The sequence below is a fragment of the Gigantopelta aegis genome, chromosome 6 (assembly GCF_016097555.1).
Source record: "Gigantopelta aegis isolate Gae_Host chromosome 6, Gae_host_genome, whole genome shotgun sequence".
NCBI lineage: Eukaryota > Metazoa > Mollusca > Gastropoda > Neomphalida > Peltospiridae > Gigantopelta > Gigantopelta aegis.
This window is the reverse complement of record NC_054704.1, coordinates 57,688,224-57,705,819: the sequence shown is the minus strand read 5'-3', so window position 1 is coordinate 57,705,819 and position 17,596 is coordinate 57,688,224.

Below are 17,596 nucleotides of genomic sequence, written 5' to 3'. Positions count from 1 at the left end.
GACCATTTCACGCCGATTTCCTGAAATTGTCGTACAGCATGCCACAACGTGCGTTAAATTAGTTTTAGGGTGTATTTGGGCATGCTGTCCCATTCCAGGAACATTAACAAACATGGTCATTCAGCAACATTGTACAAAAAAACTATATTTTCTAAAATCAAACACGTTTCTTCTTTCCCTATCACCTATGCGTTTCTTTTTTTGACAGATTAAGACTTAAAGTTGTAGACATAAATCTATAAATACATGTCTTAGTGATTTGTTAGCTGCAGGGTAATAAAAACCAACGCACAAACATACAAAAGAACCAAACAAGCTAACTAACGAACAGACTAACTGACAACAAACAAACCTAATGCAACTAAATATTAAAGCCGCACACCCTAGTTCCATCCAGCGAAAATAAATTATAATTTGGTTAATCTACAAACCTGTAACACACTTAGATCACGTTTTTATCAAATGGAGTGAAAAAGCAGGTTTTATATCGATAAATACCATGGGAATCCCCATGTCCCAATTGCTTGAAATAATTTTGAAAGTTTGTATTCTGATGTCACCGGTAGATGTCGCTCGAAGCACAACAATGCCTACGTCACGACAAATTTCACAGACTTAGGGTGCGTTCTTTTCACCTCTCCTGGACATGTTCCAACTGTTCTGTCCTGGTTGTATCCCCTCTCCAGATATCGTAGGACTTAGCAAAATTATTGGTTTTAAGGGTTTGTAACGTTTTGTATTCAGATACTTACTTGTCTGAACTTTATTGTTACTGAAAATGTTCACGAACTGTGAAGAAAAATCTCACAAATGAACAACAACAAATCGGATGTTGATTGCGCGAACCGTGCACGAGAAAACAAACCGAACCAAAATGATAACGGTCACGTGGTATACCAACGTCTGTGACATTGAAATGGAAATATCCTGTCTAAAAATAGATTAGACCTTTTTCTGCTCAACGGTTTTTTCTCAAACGTGCGTCCGTTTTTCAGAAATACGAAAAATGCATTTTGTGGTATTACAAACACCAGGATTACCAGGATTACCAAAACACACTTCAGGTGAATGGAAATGTATATTCTAAATAATAAACGGTAAGTAAAGTGCAATTTTATTTGTGAAAAAATGGGTTTAATAGCGAAAAACAACGCCGTAATGGTTAACAACTAGCCGTAACTAGGGTGTGTCCCTTTAATATATTGTTGTTGCAGTTTTTGTTGATGTTGCCGACGCTGCTGTTGTTGCTGTCGTTGCTATTGTTGTCGACGTTAAAGTCCCCCCCCCCCCCTTTCCCTTGTAATCTGGAGCTAGTTAGTATGCTCTTTGTACACTTCTAGGTCTGTTTCTGTGGCATGTTACGTTAGGTCAGTGCCCACAGTTGAAAATCCTAACCAGCTACATCCTCTAGTAACATTAATCCAGAACTAACGTAACGTTTTGCCATGGGATTATACTATTTTAAAAATGGTTGGTTCACCAATCTGATTAAAATTAACATAAGATACATTTGGCACAACCCATACGAAGCATTCTGAAATGTATATTTTACGCTTACTAGGTATTTTCCTAAATAAATAAAATTAATGAGACACGATGCTTAATACTTAATGAATATGTCCCTGTTAGGTTATAACCAGTCTTCTTCCCTCACGTTGAGATATGATACTGTCTAGCTAGTCCATGCATTAGCGAGGTTGGGTAGTTCGTTTCATGGTAACGTTATTGATGCTGCTTTCAGATAGTTCTTTGGTGGTCATTCACTTCTCGTAACATTCTGACGATCCATCTAAGACATTCTCTGGAAGTATTCCATTTCGCTGTCAATGGTATTTTTGATGTTTCTGTTGGCAAAGAACATAGAAAAAAACTAAATCGAACCCGAAACTTGCAAAAACAACGTATATATTATTTTAATTAAATTAAAAAAACAAACACTGAATAGTTTAAATATTAAAAGTATAATATATAATCAACAGGAATAATCAATCCACGATAGTTATATATAACCGCACAGCAGTGAGAAAGAAAAAAAATATATATAAAAGATGTAAGTAAATAAATATGAATTAGTGTGGTTTATGTGTAAATGAAGTACAAATGAAACGTCATTTAATTAAAATAACTTATCCAAAACTTTAAAACTACTTCACGTCACTAACTTTGTTTTATTTCGATGTTGTCAGTTAAGATTTATTTGGGATTTCCCTATTAGTCACCTGCTACTCCATCCTGATAATTCTTTTAAGACATCTTCAACCAAATCTGCCATTTCATTGGTGAGTAGTGGTAAAACTGATGGTTCTGGCGCATTTTGGCCCATTCATTTAACATGAGGGAGGTGTCACCCTCTCAGCGTCACCCTCCCAAGAGGGGATGGTGACGTCACAGCCCAGATGAATTTTGATTGGCTTACTAATGGCGATTTTAAAAAACGAGGAAATCCCATACCGCGCCAACTAACCAGGAAATCCCCCCCCCCCCCCCCCCCCCATACTCTACACCAAGTAACGGGTAAACAATAAGAAACCATTCCATAAACACTAAGTTCAATGCCAAGACATGTATTAACATAAACGATGGCTATTACGCTATTAATAAATAACATAAGACAAAAATACATTTCCACTATTTATTTCCCCATGTTCATCATGAGTGGATCACAGGTCATGGGGGTTCTGCGCCCACCCTTACAATATATTGATCTAATTCTATGCATGCTTCTATACAATTATTATAGCATTTACAAGTGTTCAACGTCAGATGCCTTCACCCAAGAATTAAATTTCTTGGGCCAGTTCAACCACTTGACATAGTGTTCTTTGTTCGGTCCACGTCCTCTTGTCTTTAGAATCTTCTCGACTTTCCAGAGATTGTCTTCTTTCACATCAATCTGTTGGAGTTCAGGCTGGTAGAAGGTTCCCAAGATTTCATCACCATCGTAGTCCTTCACTCGATACAGAGGTAGTCCACCGCGTAATAGGGTGTGGCTGATGGTGAAGATTTCTCCTGTCCACTTCTCGTCATATTCCCGAGTGAATACATTCCTCAGATGAGTGAGTCTCACTTTATCTCCAACCTTGAATCGGAAGTGCTTCTTCTTTGTTTTCACTTCTTCCTTGGGCCAATACATTTTCCACCAAATGTTGGTTTCTTTCTCAGCAGTGACTTTGTCTGGAGCCATACCGATTGTCCTATGATAGGTGGAGTTATAGTTGTTGGCAAAAGTCTGCAGACGATCGACGTACTCATAGGACTGTTTATAGGTAAAGTACCGGTATATCCTTGTCTTGGTGGTTTTTAAAACTCTTTCTGCCACAGCCGCTTTGCTTTCGTTGTTGGTGAGTAGATGCTGGATATTCCTTTGTTTAAGAAGTCTCTGAACCTCTCGAGCTCTGAACTCTTGACCTCGATCCGTGCGAATTCGTTTCGGTTGTCTCCCCTCTTGAAATACATCTTCCAAAGCTCTAGACACTGTCAGGCCTTTCTTATCTCTCAGTGGTCTCAACCATAGGTGTTTGGAGAACACGTCGATCACCACCAATACAAATGTATAACCTCTGTTATACTTGGCAAATTTCACCATGTCCATGAGGTCAGCTGACCACTGGTCATCAATTCCAGTAACTACAATCTTGTTTCTGGCAAATTTTCTTCTGATTGGGCGTTGTAAACTATAAGCTTCTTGTCTTTGCAGCCATTTTCTGATATTGTTTTTGCTGATGACATACTTCCCAGCTCTTCTGACATATCTATACAGTTTATCTGAACCAGAAAAACTAGCTGGGTTGGTTGGATCATAATAAATGTCTTTCAAGTAGTCTTCCCACATGATCCTAACTCTTGAGTGGTGTCAACAATTGTGATACTTATTTACAAAGGAGACGTTTTATATAGTCTAGTTGATATCTTTATCATCAGAGTCTTCTTCCTCACTGTCTGATTCCTCATCTGGTATGTCAATGTGAGAACTAACTTTCTCAGCTACTGACTTCAGTAGTGATTTAATTCTCTCTTTGAGTGCAGTATACTCTGTATGGCGTTCCATTTTCTCGATTCTAGCTAGAATCGGTTTCATCAGACAGGATCCTGAAAAGCACTGAGTAAATAGTAGTGCATTAGCTAATGTATTCATATAAGTCTGCTCCCACTCATCATGGGTGTCGTCATGCCTTTCTTCATATTTAGCTCTTTTTGAAGGGGGTTCCCCACCATTTTCTGGACACCATGTTTTTACATGTCTCTGCAGATCGTGAACATCCTGAAACACTAATCCACAATCGTCACAAGCATGCATTTCGGGGAGCTCTTCTTCACACGTCTGCTCACTTTGAAGGTCTGAATAAGAATGAAACATCTCTTGACTGTTCTCCCCTTTTATAGAATTTGTCACCTCTTCTGCAGTGTCATGGATTTTACTTTGTTTGTCCAGAGCATTAGGTCGTAATCGTTCTGCAGCAGGGGTCAAAGGCTTGAGATCGATAAAGAGGTGACCATATGGTTTTTTCACTGCATCTTCGTACCGATGCATAAACATTTCAGTATGTCTTGGATACATCTGTCGGGCCAACGTCATGACTTGTTGCTTGTCGATGGGGTTGTTGAAAAGCACCAGGTAATTACAGTTTCTTCTCTGAGTCGGGTCTTTGCTGTGATACAAGTTCTGGTTGATGACAATCACCGAGAGGTTTCTGTGGTGACTTCCTTCTGTGAAGAGGTCAGTGATGCGAGAATCTTTGCCAGTTGTTGACATCAGGTCATCCAACACAATGAGATTTCTGATTCTAGGATCCAAATAATGATCTGTTTCCAAGTCATCAGGTATGCCTTGGACAAATTCGACCCCTACAGTTGTCTTGATAATGTCATACAGAGGCTGCCAACGTCTGTAGAGCCACACGATGCGTTGGGGAGTTGGATTGATGTTCCCATTTCTCAACAGTTTGTACACCAGGAATGTCTTTCCACATGATGTTGGCCCTGACACAATCATCATAAAAGGATGTAGTAACACTTGAGGAGGAGGAGGAGGAGGAGGAGGGAAATGAGGAGGAGGGAAATGAGGAGGAGAAGGAGGGAAATGAGGAGGAGGAGGAGCAGGAGTGAAATGAGGAGGAGGGGGAGGAGGGAAATGAAGAGGAGGAGGGAAATGAGGAGGAGGAGGGAAATGAGGAGTAGGAGAGTGGAAAATCTGTCTATGTCTCCTCATATTATCTTCTCTGGTAAACAATTTCCCACATTCAGGACAGGAGCTCTTCCCCATGATGTTATCAGCTTGACAACCTATTCACAAATGAATACATATTGATGATTCTTCTCCTATTTATAGTTTTTATTGCAAAGCATTCTGGATAATTCTCCAATGACCATAACTGAGACTGGTAACACCATCCTCAAGGAGATACCTCTTGTCATCGAAGGGGGAAAGTCCTAGTTTGTTGAGTTGGATGCTGTACAGTTGGTGGCCATAGCTCCTGATCTGTGTCATGCGAGACATGTGGATCTCCTTATTAAAGAGACACTGTTTATAGTGTTGGTGCCTAGTGTGATTTTTAATGACACTTTTCTTTATTCCTTTGGCTGTTTTCTTCTCCATCATTTTGCTCTTCTCTTGGTAGACACGAGAATACATTTTAAACTTCAGACCAACAAATTCATGAATAGGAATGCCATGCATTTCATCTTTCATTTTACCTAGGACCTTCTTGTTTGTGGTATTGTAAAGTGGATGGCTAGTGTCATAGTCAGAAGTGTCAAATAGGTGTCGTTCTTCCATCATATCTTGGTAAATGTCTTTTGTTTGGATGTTGTAGCACAATGAATCGGTGTCAGTGAAGAGGAGTTGGGCTTTTGATTCATATTTCACCTTGATGTAGTTATAATGGAAGTTGTACATCAATATTTTAGACACATCTAGAATGGCGAATCCAACGTAGATTGGTCTGTTCAAATACAGCCTGTGTTTTAACAGGTGGACAGCCACCAGATCTTCATTAAAGATGTGGAAGGCATGGAAGTTGGGTTTGACCACCAATTTGTATGCTCTCTTCTTGTTGTTAATAAGCTTGACATCCACTCTCTTCCTTAAGTTTTCCATGGTTTTCCTAAAAACGTAATTATTCATCAGTTTAAAAAAGTCTTTTTCAAAATCGTTTTTGGCAGCCTTTCTTTTTTGTGTGTTGAACTCTATGTAAGCTTTCAGCCATGGCAGTTGTTTAAAGGCCATCACTCGACGAATCTTAGTCATCTTCATGCCCAAGGAGATGTAGAATTTCAAGTTGCGGTAGTGGACCACATATTTGTCTTTTGGCAGCAAATTAGGTATTAGCTTTTCGGTGGAGGTGCCATTCAAGTTCAGTTCATCTAACAGCTGTTTGGCATATGGGGAGAGCATCTCTTCAGTGACCTTGAGTTTCTCGGGGGCTAATGGATAATCATTGTGCAGGTCGCGGAGTTCATGGGGGTAGTCAAGATCCACTTCCAAGATGTATCCTTCTGGTGCATCATCTGGCACCTGGACAATATCCAACTGTTCTATGTCTGTCTCATCAAGTGAAATTCATATACAGGCAGTGATTGTGACATGGCCCAGCCATATAGATTGTTTGCATCTAAGTAGATTATATGGCCTTCAGGGTGTTCATGATTAAATTATATTGTACTATAGCATTTATATTTATGTTATGTCTTATGAGAAAATACCCTATGAATGAGTAGAACCAGCTCATTCCTATCTCGAGATGTTTGGACATTTTGAGCTGGGTCCATGTCAAGAGACGGACAGCTTTTCCATTACCGCGACTTAAATGTATCGAGATGAACACTGAATGACACCCCCCCCCCCCCCCCCCCCCATAAGACAATCTACATCTCCATTCAGTCTCACAAAGTCGGACATGACGTCACAGTCGATTTCAGTATTGATGCTTATAAATATCACATCATGCTTTATATTAATACCTGATTATATAAATACACTGGTTGTTGCACTATGGGATAGCATTTACATTTGAGTCACGTCTTGAATACCCTTGAATGAGTTGAGCCAGTTCATCTCATTCCTATCTCGAGACATGTGTGGACATTGAGGTCTGGGTCCATGTCAAGAGACGGGGCCGCTTTTCCATTACCATGACTTAAATGTATCGAGATGAATACTGGATGACCTTCCTATGAGACCATATACATCTCCATTCAGTCTCACAGAGTCGGACATGACGTCACAGTCGATTCCAGTATAGATGCTTATAATATGTTTAAGGGATATTCATTTTGAAACAGAAGACACATACATAAAACTTACTTTTTTCACAAACGTGAATTGGCATTCTTCTTCTTATGAGTAAATGACTTGACGTCCTTTCTCTTAGGAGTCAGTTTTGTGTAACAGAAAATGGGGTGAATTTTCGGTTTATATACCCTGTAGATGAGTCCATCTCATCTAGGGGTGATGGAAGGGTTAATGCTACTTCTACGTCGACATAACATAAATGTAATTATTGTTTACATATGGTATGTCTGTTCACATTCATCATATACTGAAATTATTTTAAATATAATAAGTTAATATGAATGAAATATTTTTAACATAAAAAGAACCCCGCCTGCCCCTTTTCTAGCAGTCAGAATGTTGTAATACTTCCAATACTATAAAACCTATTCCCCAAAACTGTGTAGGGATATTCCGGTCATTACACGGCCCTAAGTTAAAAACAATTTATAAGATACACAGACTACTGTTTTACGGTAGCGCGAGTTCGGGTGATGTTTGTAGGTCAGCCAGTGGATAGCGGCTGTCCTATATGTTTCAGCATATAGCATTTGAATAGTATAGCATACTGTCTACATTCGTAGTGTAAACAGCAAACTGTGGAGTCACCTCTTGGGAGGGTGACGCTGAGGGGGTGACACCTCCCCCATGTTAAATGAATGGGCCAAACTGCGCCAGAACCATCAGTTTTACCACTACTGTGGTGGTCGTCTGTTTCTGAAGCACCCAGTAGTACCGTGCATCCGTCGCATTTGTTGACGCTCTGTTCGGATAAAATCTTGACAATTAGCTATATGTGTTGGTCTTAACCGTATTCACAGTTTACAAGACAAGACAAGACAAGACAAGAATTTTATTCTCATAAACTGTACCGAGTGCAGTATGGAGAAAATATAAACAAAATAAGTTACAAAGTGTTTTCTGTAGAGGTAATGGACATAATATTTAAGTAATATTAACCTGGAAGACTGACCCTCTCAATGACAATTTCCAAATATTTACAGTTTACACAAAAGTGATTTTTTAGTTGTAGAAAATAACTGGTAAAAGGTAATTGCACTTGCTCTGTTGGCATAGTAACTAGGTATATACATATTTCGCTCAGTAGATAAAGACGTACATTAAAAAATATAGTAAAACTCATCACCAACATCAGTGTTGCACAAGTGACATATTCCGTTTTCTCTCTCAATATTAAACCATCTACCGGTTTCAATAGGAAGTCTGACATTACCAGTTCTAAATTTACAAAGAATTTAGCATTTTTTGTTGAGTCAACAAATAATTTTCTAATTTAAATTCATGCTTGAACATTCTGAGATGGCCCAATATATGTGAATGGTGTATACTATGTAATACGTTCATGTTGTTTTATTTAACACACAGTAAGTGTTTTGCATGCGTAAGTTTAAAAGATATCACTTTATAAAATATTTACTAACTTCAGAGCACATCACTATCTGTGTTAGCTTTATATCGAAGTCATTTATGGTCAAACAAAAAGAACACGGCGTTAACAAAAACCTGGTCACTACTATCGTGTTTCATGTCTTCCGCCGTATAAAATAATTATAGTGTAAGCGGTTAAATTATACGTTTTCTTATGATATACAACTGTTGCTTCTAAGTTCTTGTCTATATTTTATTGGCTTAATAACGTCAATACCGATTTCACTTACTCCGAACATTCATCGCGTCAATTCAGTTCACTTCAATTCATTTTATGGCACAATACCAAACAATATGGTGTCTGCAAACGGTGATAAGAATTATGTAACATAACAACAACAACAATAATTAATAATTACAATATTAATGTACAGGCCAGAAGGAGACACAAAAGTTGTATTCCTTTTTATAGGAATAAAATGTCTTTATTATAAAACGAAAGGTCAAAGTACTTGAAAATAAGTAATAAGCAACAATTGGTGTTCGATAACGCGTACATTGCGAAGATTCACCATTCGATCGGCATAGTTACCATTATTACTTTGGCATTCCTGTCAGTGCCACACACGTGACGTTAAACAAAGCCTTATGTGTCTTATACAGCAGCAATTAGGTCATAAAATTTAGACCAACACGCATTTTGCTTCAGGAAAATTTGAAAGGTGATATTTTAGAAGTAAATACGGCCAACTAAACAGCGAGAAGTAGCATATTAAATCATGTAAATATGCTCTTGGGCAATCCCCAAAATTTTCGACACGTTAATGCTGGTTTTATTGCCGCTAATGGATTTGATTAGCCAATCAAATGTCACTTTATATCCGATTGAATTACAATTCTTTATTAACATCGAGTGTTTACTGCTCGTATTTTGACATACATGTGTATAATAACAATTTACAGATAAGGAGAACGTAAGAAGATATGTTTACATCATTAAACAATTTAAAAACGTAAAGTGTCAAAATGTTATAACTGTATTTTTCTGCTGCTTGGTCCTAACCCTGCATCTGAGATCCCCTGTGTCTTAACAGTAGTAATCCCGTTAACAATAGTTCAACCTTTATTACCGCCTCTTGCTGCAGCGATGCTTGTTCACTCAATAGAACTATATAACAGAGAACATAGACAAGTACTGGCATGAAATTTGGCTCGCCCGGTAACTACTCAGGCGGCCGTTTTTATGTTCATTGTCCTTTTTGACATACATATAATAACATAATGAAATTGATAACATGTTAAATGTTCATGAAACAATATTGAGTGAAGGTGAGTGGCCTCAAAAGCGCCACCCACAATATAATAATAAACTTGACAACATATAAAATGCTCATAAAACGATATTGAGTAAAGAAGAGTGACCTTAAAAAGGCAAACCTATACTATGACATTGAAACAGAAATGCGTTAATTGTACATGAAATTATATTCAGAGAAAGTGAAAGGCCTTAAAGGGCCCGTCTTCTAGTCTCGCACTAAAAACCCAGAGTTAAAACCTTAAATTTCTGTAGGTGAAAGAACTGGGAAAAGCGATTGACTAGTAGTCCATTTTTATATTACAATACATAAAATACATTACAATATAGTAACAAATTTCGTCAGGCCTTAAAGGGCCTGTCTTCTAGTCTCGCACTAAAAACCCAGAGTTAAAGCCGTAAATTTCTGTGGGTGAAATAAGTGGGAAAAGCGATTGACTAGTGGTCCAATTTATATTACAATACATAAAATACATTACAACATAGTAACACACATTTGTTCACTACTTAATAGAATATTTATATTAAAAAATTATCAACAAACATGCTTCCAGCTACAATAATAGAAAACCGGTTGGCCGGTTGAGGATGGTGGAGGGACAACAGTTTTCTTATATAGGATACCCGTATATTTTCTTCAGCAGCAATGGCGATTCCAAGAGAGAAGGCTGTACACTATCAGCCAATCAAAGCAGGGCAAATGTACCTTTAGGGACGTGCGCATAACCCCAGCCGGGACTGTGCGCATAAACCTAGTAGGGACCGTGCACATAAAAAGGATTCTTTTACAAGACTAATTTTTCTGCTGCTTGGTCCTAACCCTGCACCTGAGATCCCCTGTGTCTTAACAGTAATCCCGTTAACAGTAGTTCAACCTTTATTACCGCCTCTTGCTGCAGCGATGCTTGTTCACTCAATAGAACTATATAACAGAGAACATAGACAAGTACTGGCATGAAATTTGGCTCGCCCGGTAACTACTCAGGCGGCCGTTTTTATGTTATTGTCCTTTTTGACATACATATAATAACATAATGAAATTGATAACATGTTAAATGTTCATGAAACAATATTGAGTGAAGGTGAGTGGCCTCAAAAGCGCCAAAATGACCCCAAATGTGTGACGGGGTCATCCGCCACCCAAGCTGCAGCAAAATGTCAACGACGTATTGCCGCAATAATCCAATTTCTACATTTATAACCAACTCATAAACTGTACACAAATGTCACTTGGAAGTATATTTTTATTTGTCTGTACCCCCAACACAAACCTCTGATCCTGGACCTGGGGACCCCTGCCACACCAGACCAGCACCAAAGAACTGTGGTGATGAGTGTATACTCCCTTGCCTGACTAAATAAGTAACAAATACATATCTAGCTATATGCGCATGCATCATTGCTAATTATCGAGTAAAGTCTCTATCCTAAACTATATACAAAATTATCTAGCCTCGAATCTGGGGACCCCCGCCAAACCAGCTTGAGACTAGATGCATACATACTGCCTAACTGGCTCTTAATACATCAGAGCAAAGGTGGTGCTCTGATATACCTCCTGAAAGCATCAGACTTCCAGCGACCAAGCAGCCGAATCTGGGCATCCGAAAATCCATGTGCCGCCGCAGCCGTGGCTCCTCCGATTCGAAAACTATGCCCTTTATAACGAGAAACGTCTAGATCACAAAATACGAGTGCCCGCTTCAGGACCAAACTAAATTCTTGACGACATACTGGGGTTGACTGCTTAGTTAAAAATAAACACCCTACTGTCTGTCCTCGGACAGCCAAGTATTTTTTCATTGACGTAATCGGACAAATATTAACGTCATTGTGTGGACAGACAGTTATGCTATGTGGCATACCTGAGAAATTATGCTTAAAATGCTGGAATGTAACCAACATATTATTTATCAATGTGTTCTTACAAGAAAATGAAATATCTTTAATTTGAAGGACCTTTGCTTGTTGTGCTTGACTGGAAGAGACTAATTTCCCAATCCTTGCCAGGCAGAAAAATGCAGCTGTAAAAATTGAACTAAACAGTAGTCTGTCATAAGGATTGCATACCATAAACTGTAAGGCGTGGACTAGTTTGGCAAGAATGACTTCCGTAATAGGTAGACGAATGTCATAAGAGGGTCGAAGCTTGAGGGCGCCTTGTAAAGACCTCCTTACTATAAATTGTTTTGTAGGGTCATCGTAACCTGCCAGCTTGTGCATATATGACAATGCTGATAAATGTGATGTAATAGTGGATGAGGCCATATATTTATTATGGGCATAAGCAACATAAAGCGCAATATTTTGGTATGGAACTGGTAATACTGCCTGTCTGTTCAACACCATTTTTGAGAATATCGAGAAATTCTTCCACGATCTGTTATATTGATCCCGCGTAGAAGCTGCTAAGGATGCTCTCAGGTGGTTTTCGAGAGTGGCAGTAAGGCCGTCTGAACTGCTGTCAGCAGTACTGGAGTGGGCTGTATAACGCAGCAGCCAGGGAGTTTTCTACGCCCGGAACATGCTGTGCCTTAAAAACTATGTTATAAAACGCACCTACGGAGTAAACGCATAATGTTCTTATCTTTAGATGTGTGTTTGTTAATGATGTGTACTAAGGCTTGGTTATCGGTGTGCCAAACAATACAGTGATTTTTTAGAAGACTGCCCCATGTAAGAACTGCAGTAACAATGGGATAAAGTTCTAGTACTGTTATGTGATGGGTTTTAGCCGATAGGACCCATTCCCCATATAACCACCGTTTTCCAAAGACTTCCCCAAAACCCATCAAGGATGCATCTGTAAAGAGAACTCAACCAGTGCTCATGAACAAAAAAGGTACTGCCATTAAAGTTGTCCAAAACATTTCCCCACATAGCCATGTCTGCTCTAGCAGCATGGGTTAAGCGAATAAAGTGAAATGGTTTCTTTATACCAATTGTCAAGTCTATTAGTCTGCGAAGAAAGGTTCGGCCAGGTCGAATAACAGATGTTGCAAATGACAGTGTTCCAATTAGGGTTTGCATATCTCTTAGAGAAACTTTGCGACATTGTTTATATTTGTTTAAAAGATGATGGCATCTTTCTAATTTGTCTTTTGGAAGTCTTGATTCTGATTTTATGGTGTCCAGTGTAATGCCTAAAAAGAGTACAACTTGTAAGGGACCCATCGACTTGTCAGGTGCTAATGGTATGCCTATGGACTTGCACATTTTCTCAAACTTTTGGAAAACTTGTTTGCACAGAGCTTTTGTACTTTCAACAAAAAGAAAATCATCCAAGACATGAGTTACAGCAGAAACCTGACCTTTATGAATTACAGCCCACTCCAGTGCTTTACTAATTTCCTCAAAAATCCTGCAGCTTTCTGAAAGACCCATGGGGAGACACCTATCGTAGTAATATTTTTCCTTCCAACGAAAACCCAACACATAATAGTGTGAAGGATGAATAGGTACGATCCGAAATGCAGATTCAACGTCTGCTTTTGCTAAGTAACTGCCGATTCCTACCTTTTTGATCAATGGAGATGGCATATTGTATGTTGGAGTAGGTTACTTTAGAAAACTCTTCTGAAATGCCGTCATTCACTGAATTACCCTTTGGGTAGCTCAAGTGGTGAATCATACGATATTTGCCCGGGGTCTTTCTTGCAATTATACCTAATGGGCTAAGGTGTAGATTTGTAAATGGTGGCTTTACGAAGGGGCCCGCAATACGATTATTTGATACTTCATCTTTTATTTTCGATTCGACAATTAACGGCATCTCCATTGCTGATTTCAGATTGCTGCAGGATTGACTTGGATTCAAGTTATTTACTGAAATATGAAACCCATATTTAAAGACATTGACTAAATATGTTATTTTATCTACATCGTATCCTTGCAGCAGTGACAACAATTTATCAGGCTTAACTGGAGTAACGACTTGATCTGCCAGAGAAACCCCTTGGGCTGGCATTGAAACGTCCTGGTCTGACTGATGGGAAGGGAAATCGACCAACTTGTGGTCGAAATCGAAAATTATGCAATGTTGGGACATTTGGAGAATGTACCAATCGAGTATTTGCCTGTTGGCACAGAGATGGAATGTGTGACCCCCCACATTTGTGACAAATATGAGAAAACCTGCACCCTGCACAAAAACGACCTTGCATGATTTTTCAGCAATAACCCTTGGGGCGGGATTCGAGTGAGGGCTTACTGACTGCACTTAGTGAATCCGACCACAATTCCCATTCTACTTGATGCCACTTCAAGGATGCATTGTTTGCTTTTAACCGCCTAAATGACTGATCATACGAACACCAGTCCCCATTTCTCAAGGCCAGCTTTCTAACTGTTGCCAAGTATTTCAGGATATTTTCAACCTCCCCAGGGTTTCTCTGGCAGTATACTGCCATAAAAATGTGAAAGTTGGTTGTCCACTGATCAATTGTTAAATGTTTTACCCGTTTATTTGTTACCCATTGGATGGATGGGGAGCCGTCCCCACCTTCAGCAACATGTGATAGGACTCAAATTTATCCTGTATGTCCGAAATTGTGGCCATATCGACATACTGGTCAGCCCAAATTTTTTGTTTGACTTTTTCACATACTTGGTCTACCAGTGGTACTGTCGTTGACCTGAAGTCTGAAGGTTGGGACTGCTCCCCTAACCCGGAAGGTAATGTCAGCGACAACGCTGGAACCACACACGTACTAATAATATTGTCTGACTGTTCTGCTTGTGCAGCTTCCTGTGTGAGTGGTGGGCCTGGCTCCAATACTTCTATGGCGGCAGCTTCTGATGCAACTGGCACTGCTCCCTGCAGCTGTTGTTTGGCTGCTGAAACTCCTTGGCTAAAGGCTTCTTGAATGAGTGTCTTCAGTTCCTGCGGCGACATAGCTAGCGTGACTGGGGCAGATTTCTGTGTTGAGCCGCTGGGCGTCTCTTCCGACAAAGTCGTCCTGGGAGCTTTGGCTCTTTTAGCTGCTTTACTTTGGACAGCTCTGTTTGCCAAAGCTGCTGTTCGCTTTGGCGGCATTATATCTGTAATAAAAATCCAAGAGAGGGAACCAACACAAAAATTGATCATTATTTATTAGTATCTTTATTTTTATTTTTTTAAATTATTAATATTATTATTATTATTTTTTTTTTTTATATAATTATTACTATTATTATTTTTTTTTTTTTTTTTTTTTTTTTTTTTTTTTTATAATTATATTATTATTATTTTTTTTTTATTATTATTTTTTTTTTTTTTTCCTTCCACATTGTCTATATCCATATGTATCTAATGACAAAATAAATCAATGGATGAATAACTAACGCCAAGACTGAATATATCTCTTTACATTAATAATAAATTGTTGTTCTATGTCCTTGCTCATAACGGGATACTTCTAATAAACAAAACACGATACATGTGTATCTACTTTACAAGTGAAAATCATATCCACGCAAAACTGGATGCAAAAAACAAGACAACTGGGTGCAAATCAGCAAATCCATACAGGAATGTGAACCTATACCATGCCGACACTGCAAAGAGCAGCCAAATTGGCAATTGGCAAAGCCAGTAATAGGACACACCTGATGAAACAAACTGAAGAATATATATTATAATTAATTGAAATTTATTATTATGAATCCTGAATCCTCATCGGGGCACCCAGTTGCAGCAAATTTAAAATTTTTATAATTATTATTATTATTTTAGTTTTATTTATATTATTTAAAAAATATTTTAGCTATTTAATTATTTATTATCGTCATTATTGTTATCCTTATTCTGTACATAGATAAATATGTATATTCTTACAGCTCCTCTACATAACTACTGATACTTAATAACTGGATGTCTCTATAATACAATCATAACAATGTTTATTGAGTTGCAACATATCATGACAAGGGTTTTATGCCAAAGAGCACTGCCCCTTTTACAGATCGTTGTAAGGTTTTTGATTTTTAAAATGAACACCATCTGGTTTATACAAATAAAAGACGTTACCCATGCGAGCATGTCGCCAGAATTTAAAATTTGGCTGTTTTGATAATTCTTTGTTTGCTGTCATTACTCTGTCATTGTAAACCTCTACGTTAACATCATTTTTGAATTTCCTGGTTTTTTCCCTAAAAAACAAAGCACCTACAATTACCGATTCAACCCCATAATTTCGTTGCAGATCTGTTACCAACTAACAAATGCCTTGTACTACCATTTGGGGCGTAACGGTGAGTTTGCTTAAATCATTACCCCCAATCTGTAAAACCACTACCCGTGGTTTCACTGTTCGCACTACACCCAGATGGGAGCCGATCAAGGGAACTGTTCCGCCCGAAACGCAACCCGATCCCTCAGAAGACCGAAGTTCTTGCTCTCGGGCGATTCTGCTGCATATTTCCCGAGATGCCTCACCAAGCTGTGCCCAAGAACCAGGACATGATGCGAAGTACTCGGCAATGGTTCTGCCATTTCACATTTTTCAAGTGCAGAACTAGCTAGTGCGCTCCCTAACACACGATCTCAATAGATAAAATTAATCTATATCTTCTCAAAAGTACAAGGTTCCTTTGTAATAAATAACACTTACTTGTTTAAACAAAGTCAACAGTTTTCTTGTATAGGATACCCGTACATTTTCTTCAGCAGCAATGGCGATTCCAAGAGGGAAGGCTGTACACTATCAGCCAATCAAAGCAGGGCAAATGTACCTTTAGGGACGTGCGCATAACCCCAGCCGGGACTGTGCGCATAAAAAGGATTCTTTTACAAGACTCTAATTTTTGTCTTTTTAACATATAAATATTTTCTTAACTTACATAATTCGTTTACATTATTAGTAGATAATAACTATATTAATTTAAACATAGATGAATGGATTCTATAATATTTCATAATACATGTATATAAAACTATGTCATCGTGAAAATGTACAATATTGTATGAAATTTATCCTCAGTCTCGCCTAAATTGTACAAAACATACAATCATTAATTCATTCCAACTTATTTTCGTGTTCATATCCAGTTAAGGTTCAAGAACGCTGTCCTGTGCACACGCACATCAGCTATTTGTGCTATCTGCCCAGGACAGTGGGCAGTTAGTTGTTAGTGAGAGAGAAGAGGATGTAGTGGTCTTACACCTACTCCTAGAGTCATTAAAACTCGCTCTGGGTGGGAGTCGACATTGGGCTGCGAACACAGGCCATGCATTTTTTTTATATAAAGCTTGGTTAGGTTTCATTAGATACTACGGCGGGACGTAACCCAGTGGTAAAGCGCCCGCTCGATGCTCGGTCGGTCTAGGATCGATCCCCATCGGTGGACCCATTGGGCTATATCTCGTTCCAAACAGTGCACCACGACTGGTATATCAAAGACCGTGGTATGTACTACCCTGTCTGTGGGATGGTGCATATAAAAGATCCCTTGCTGCTAAATGGAATGAGTAGCCCATGAAGTGGCGACAGCGGGTTTTCTCTCTCAATATCTGTGTGATCCTTAACCATATGTCTGACGTCATATAACCGTAAATAAAAATGTGTTGAGTGTGTCGTTAAATAAAAAATAAAAAACATTTCATTAGATACTATTGTAAAATAATTCCAATCTCTAAAAATCCC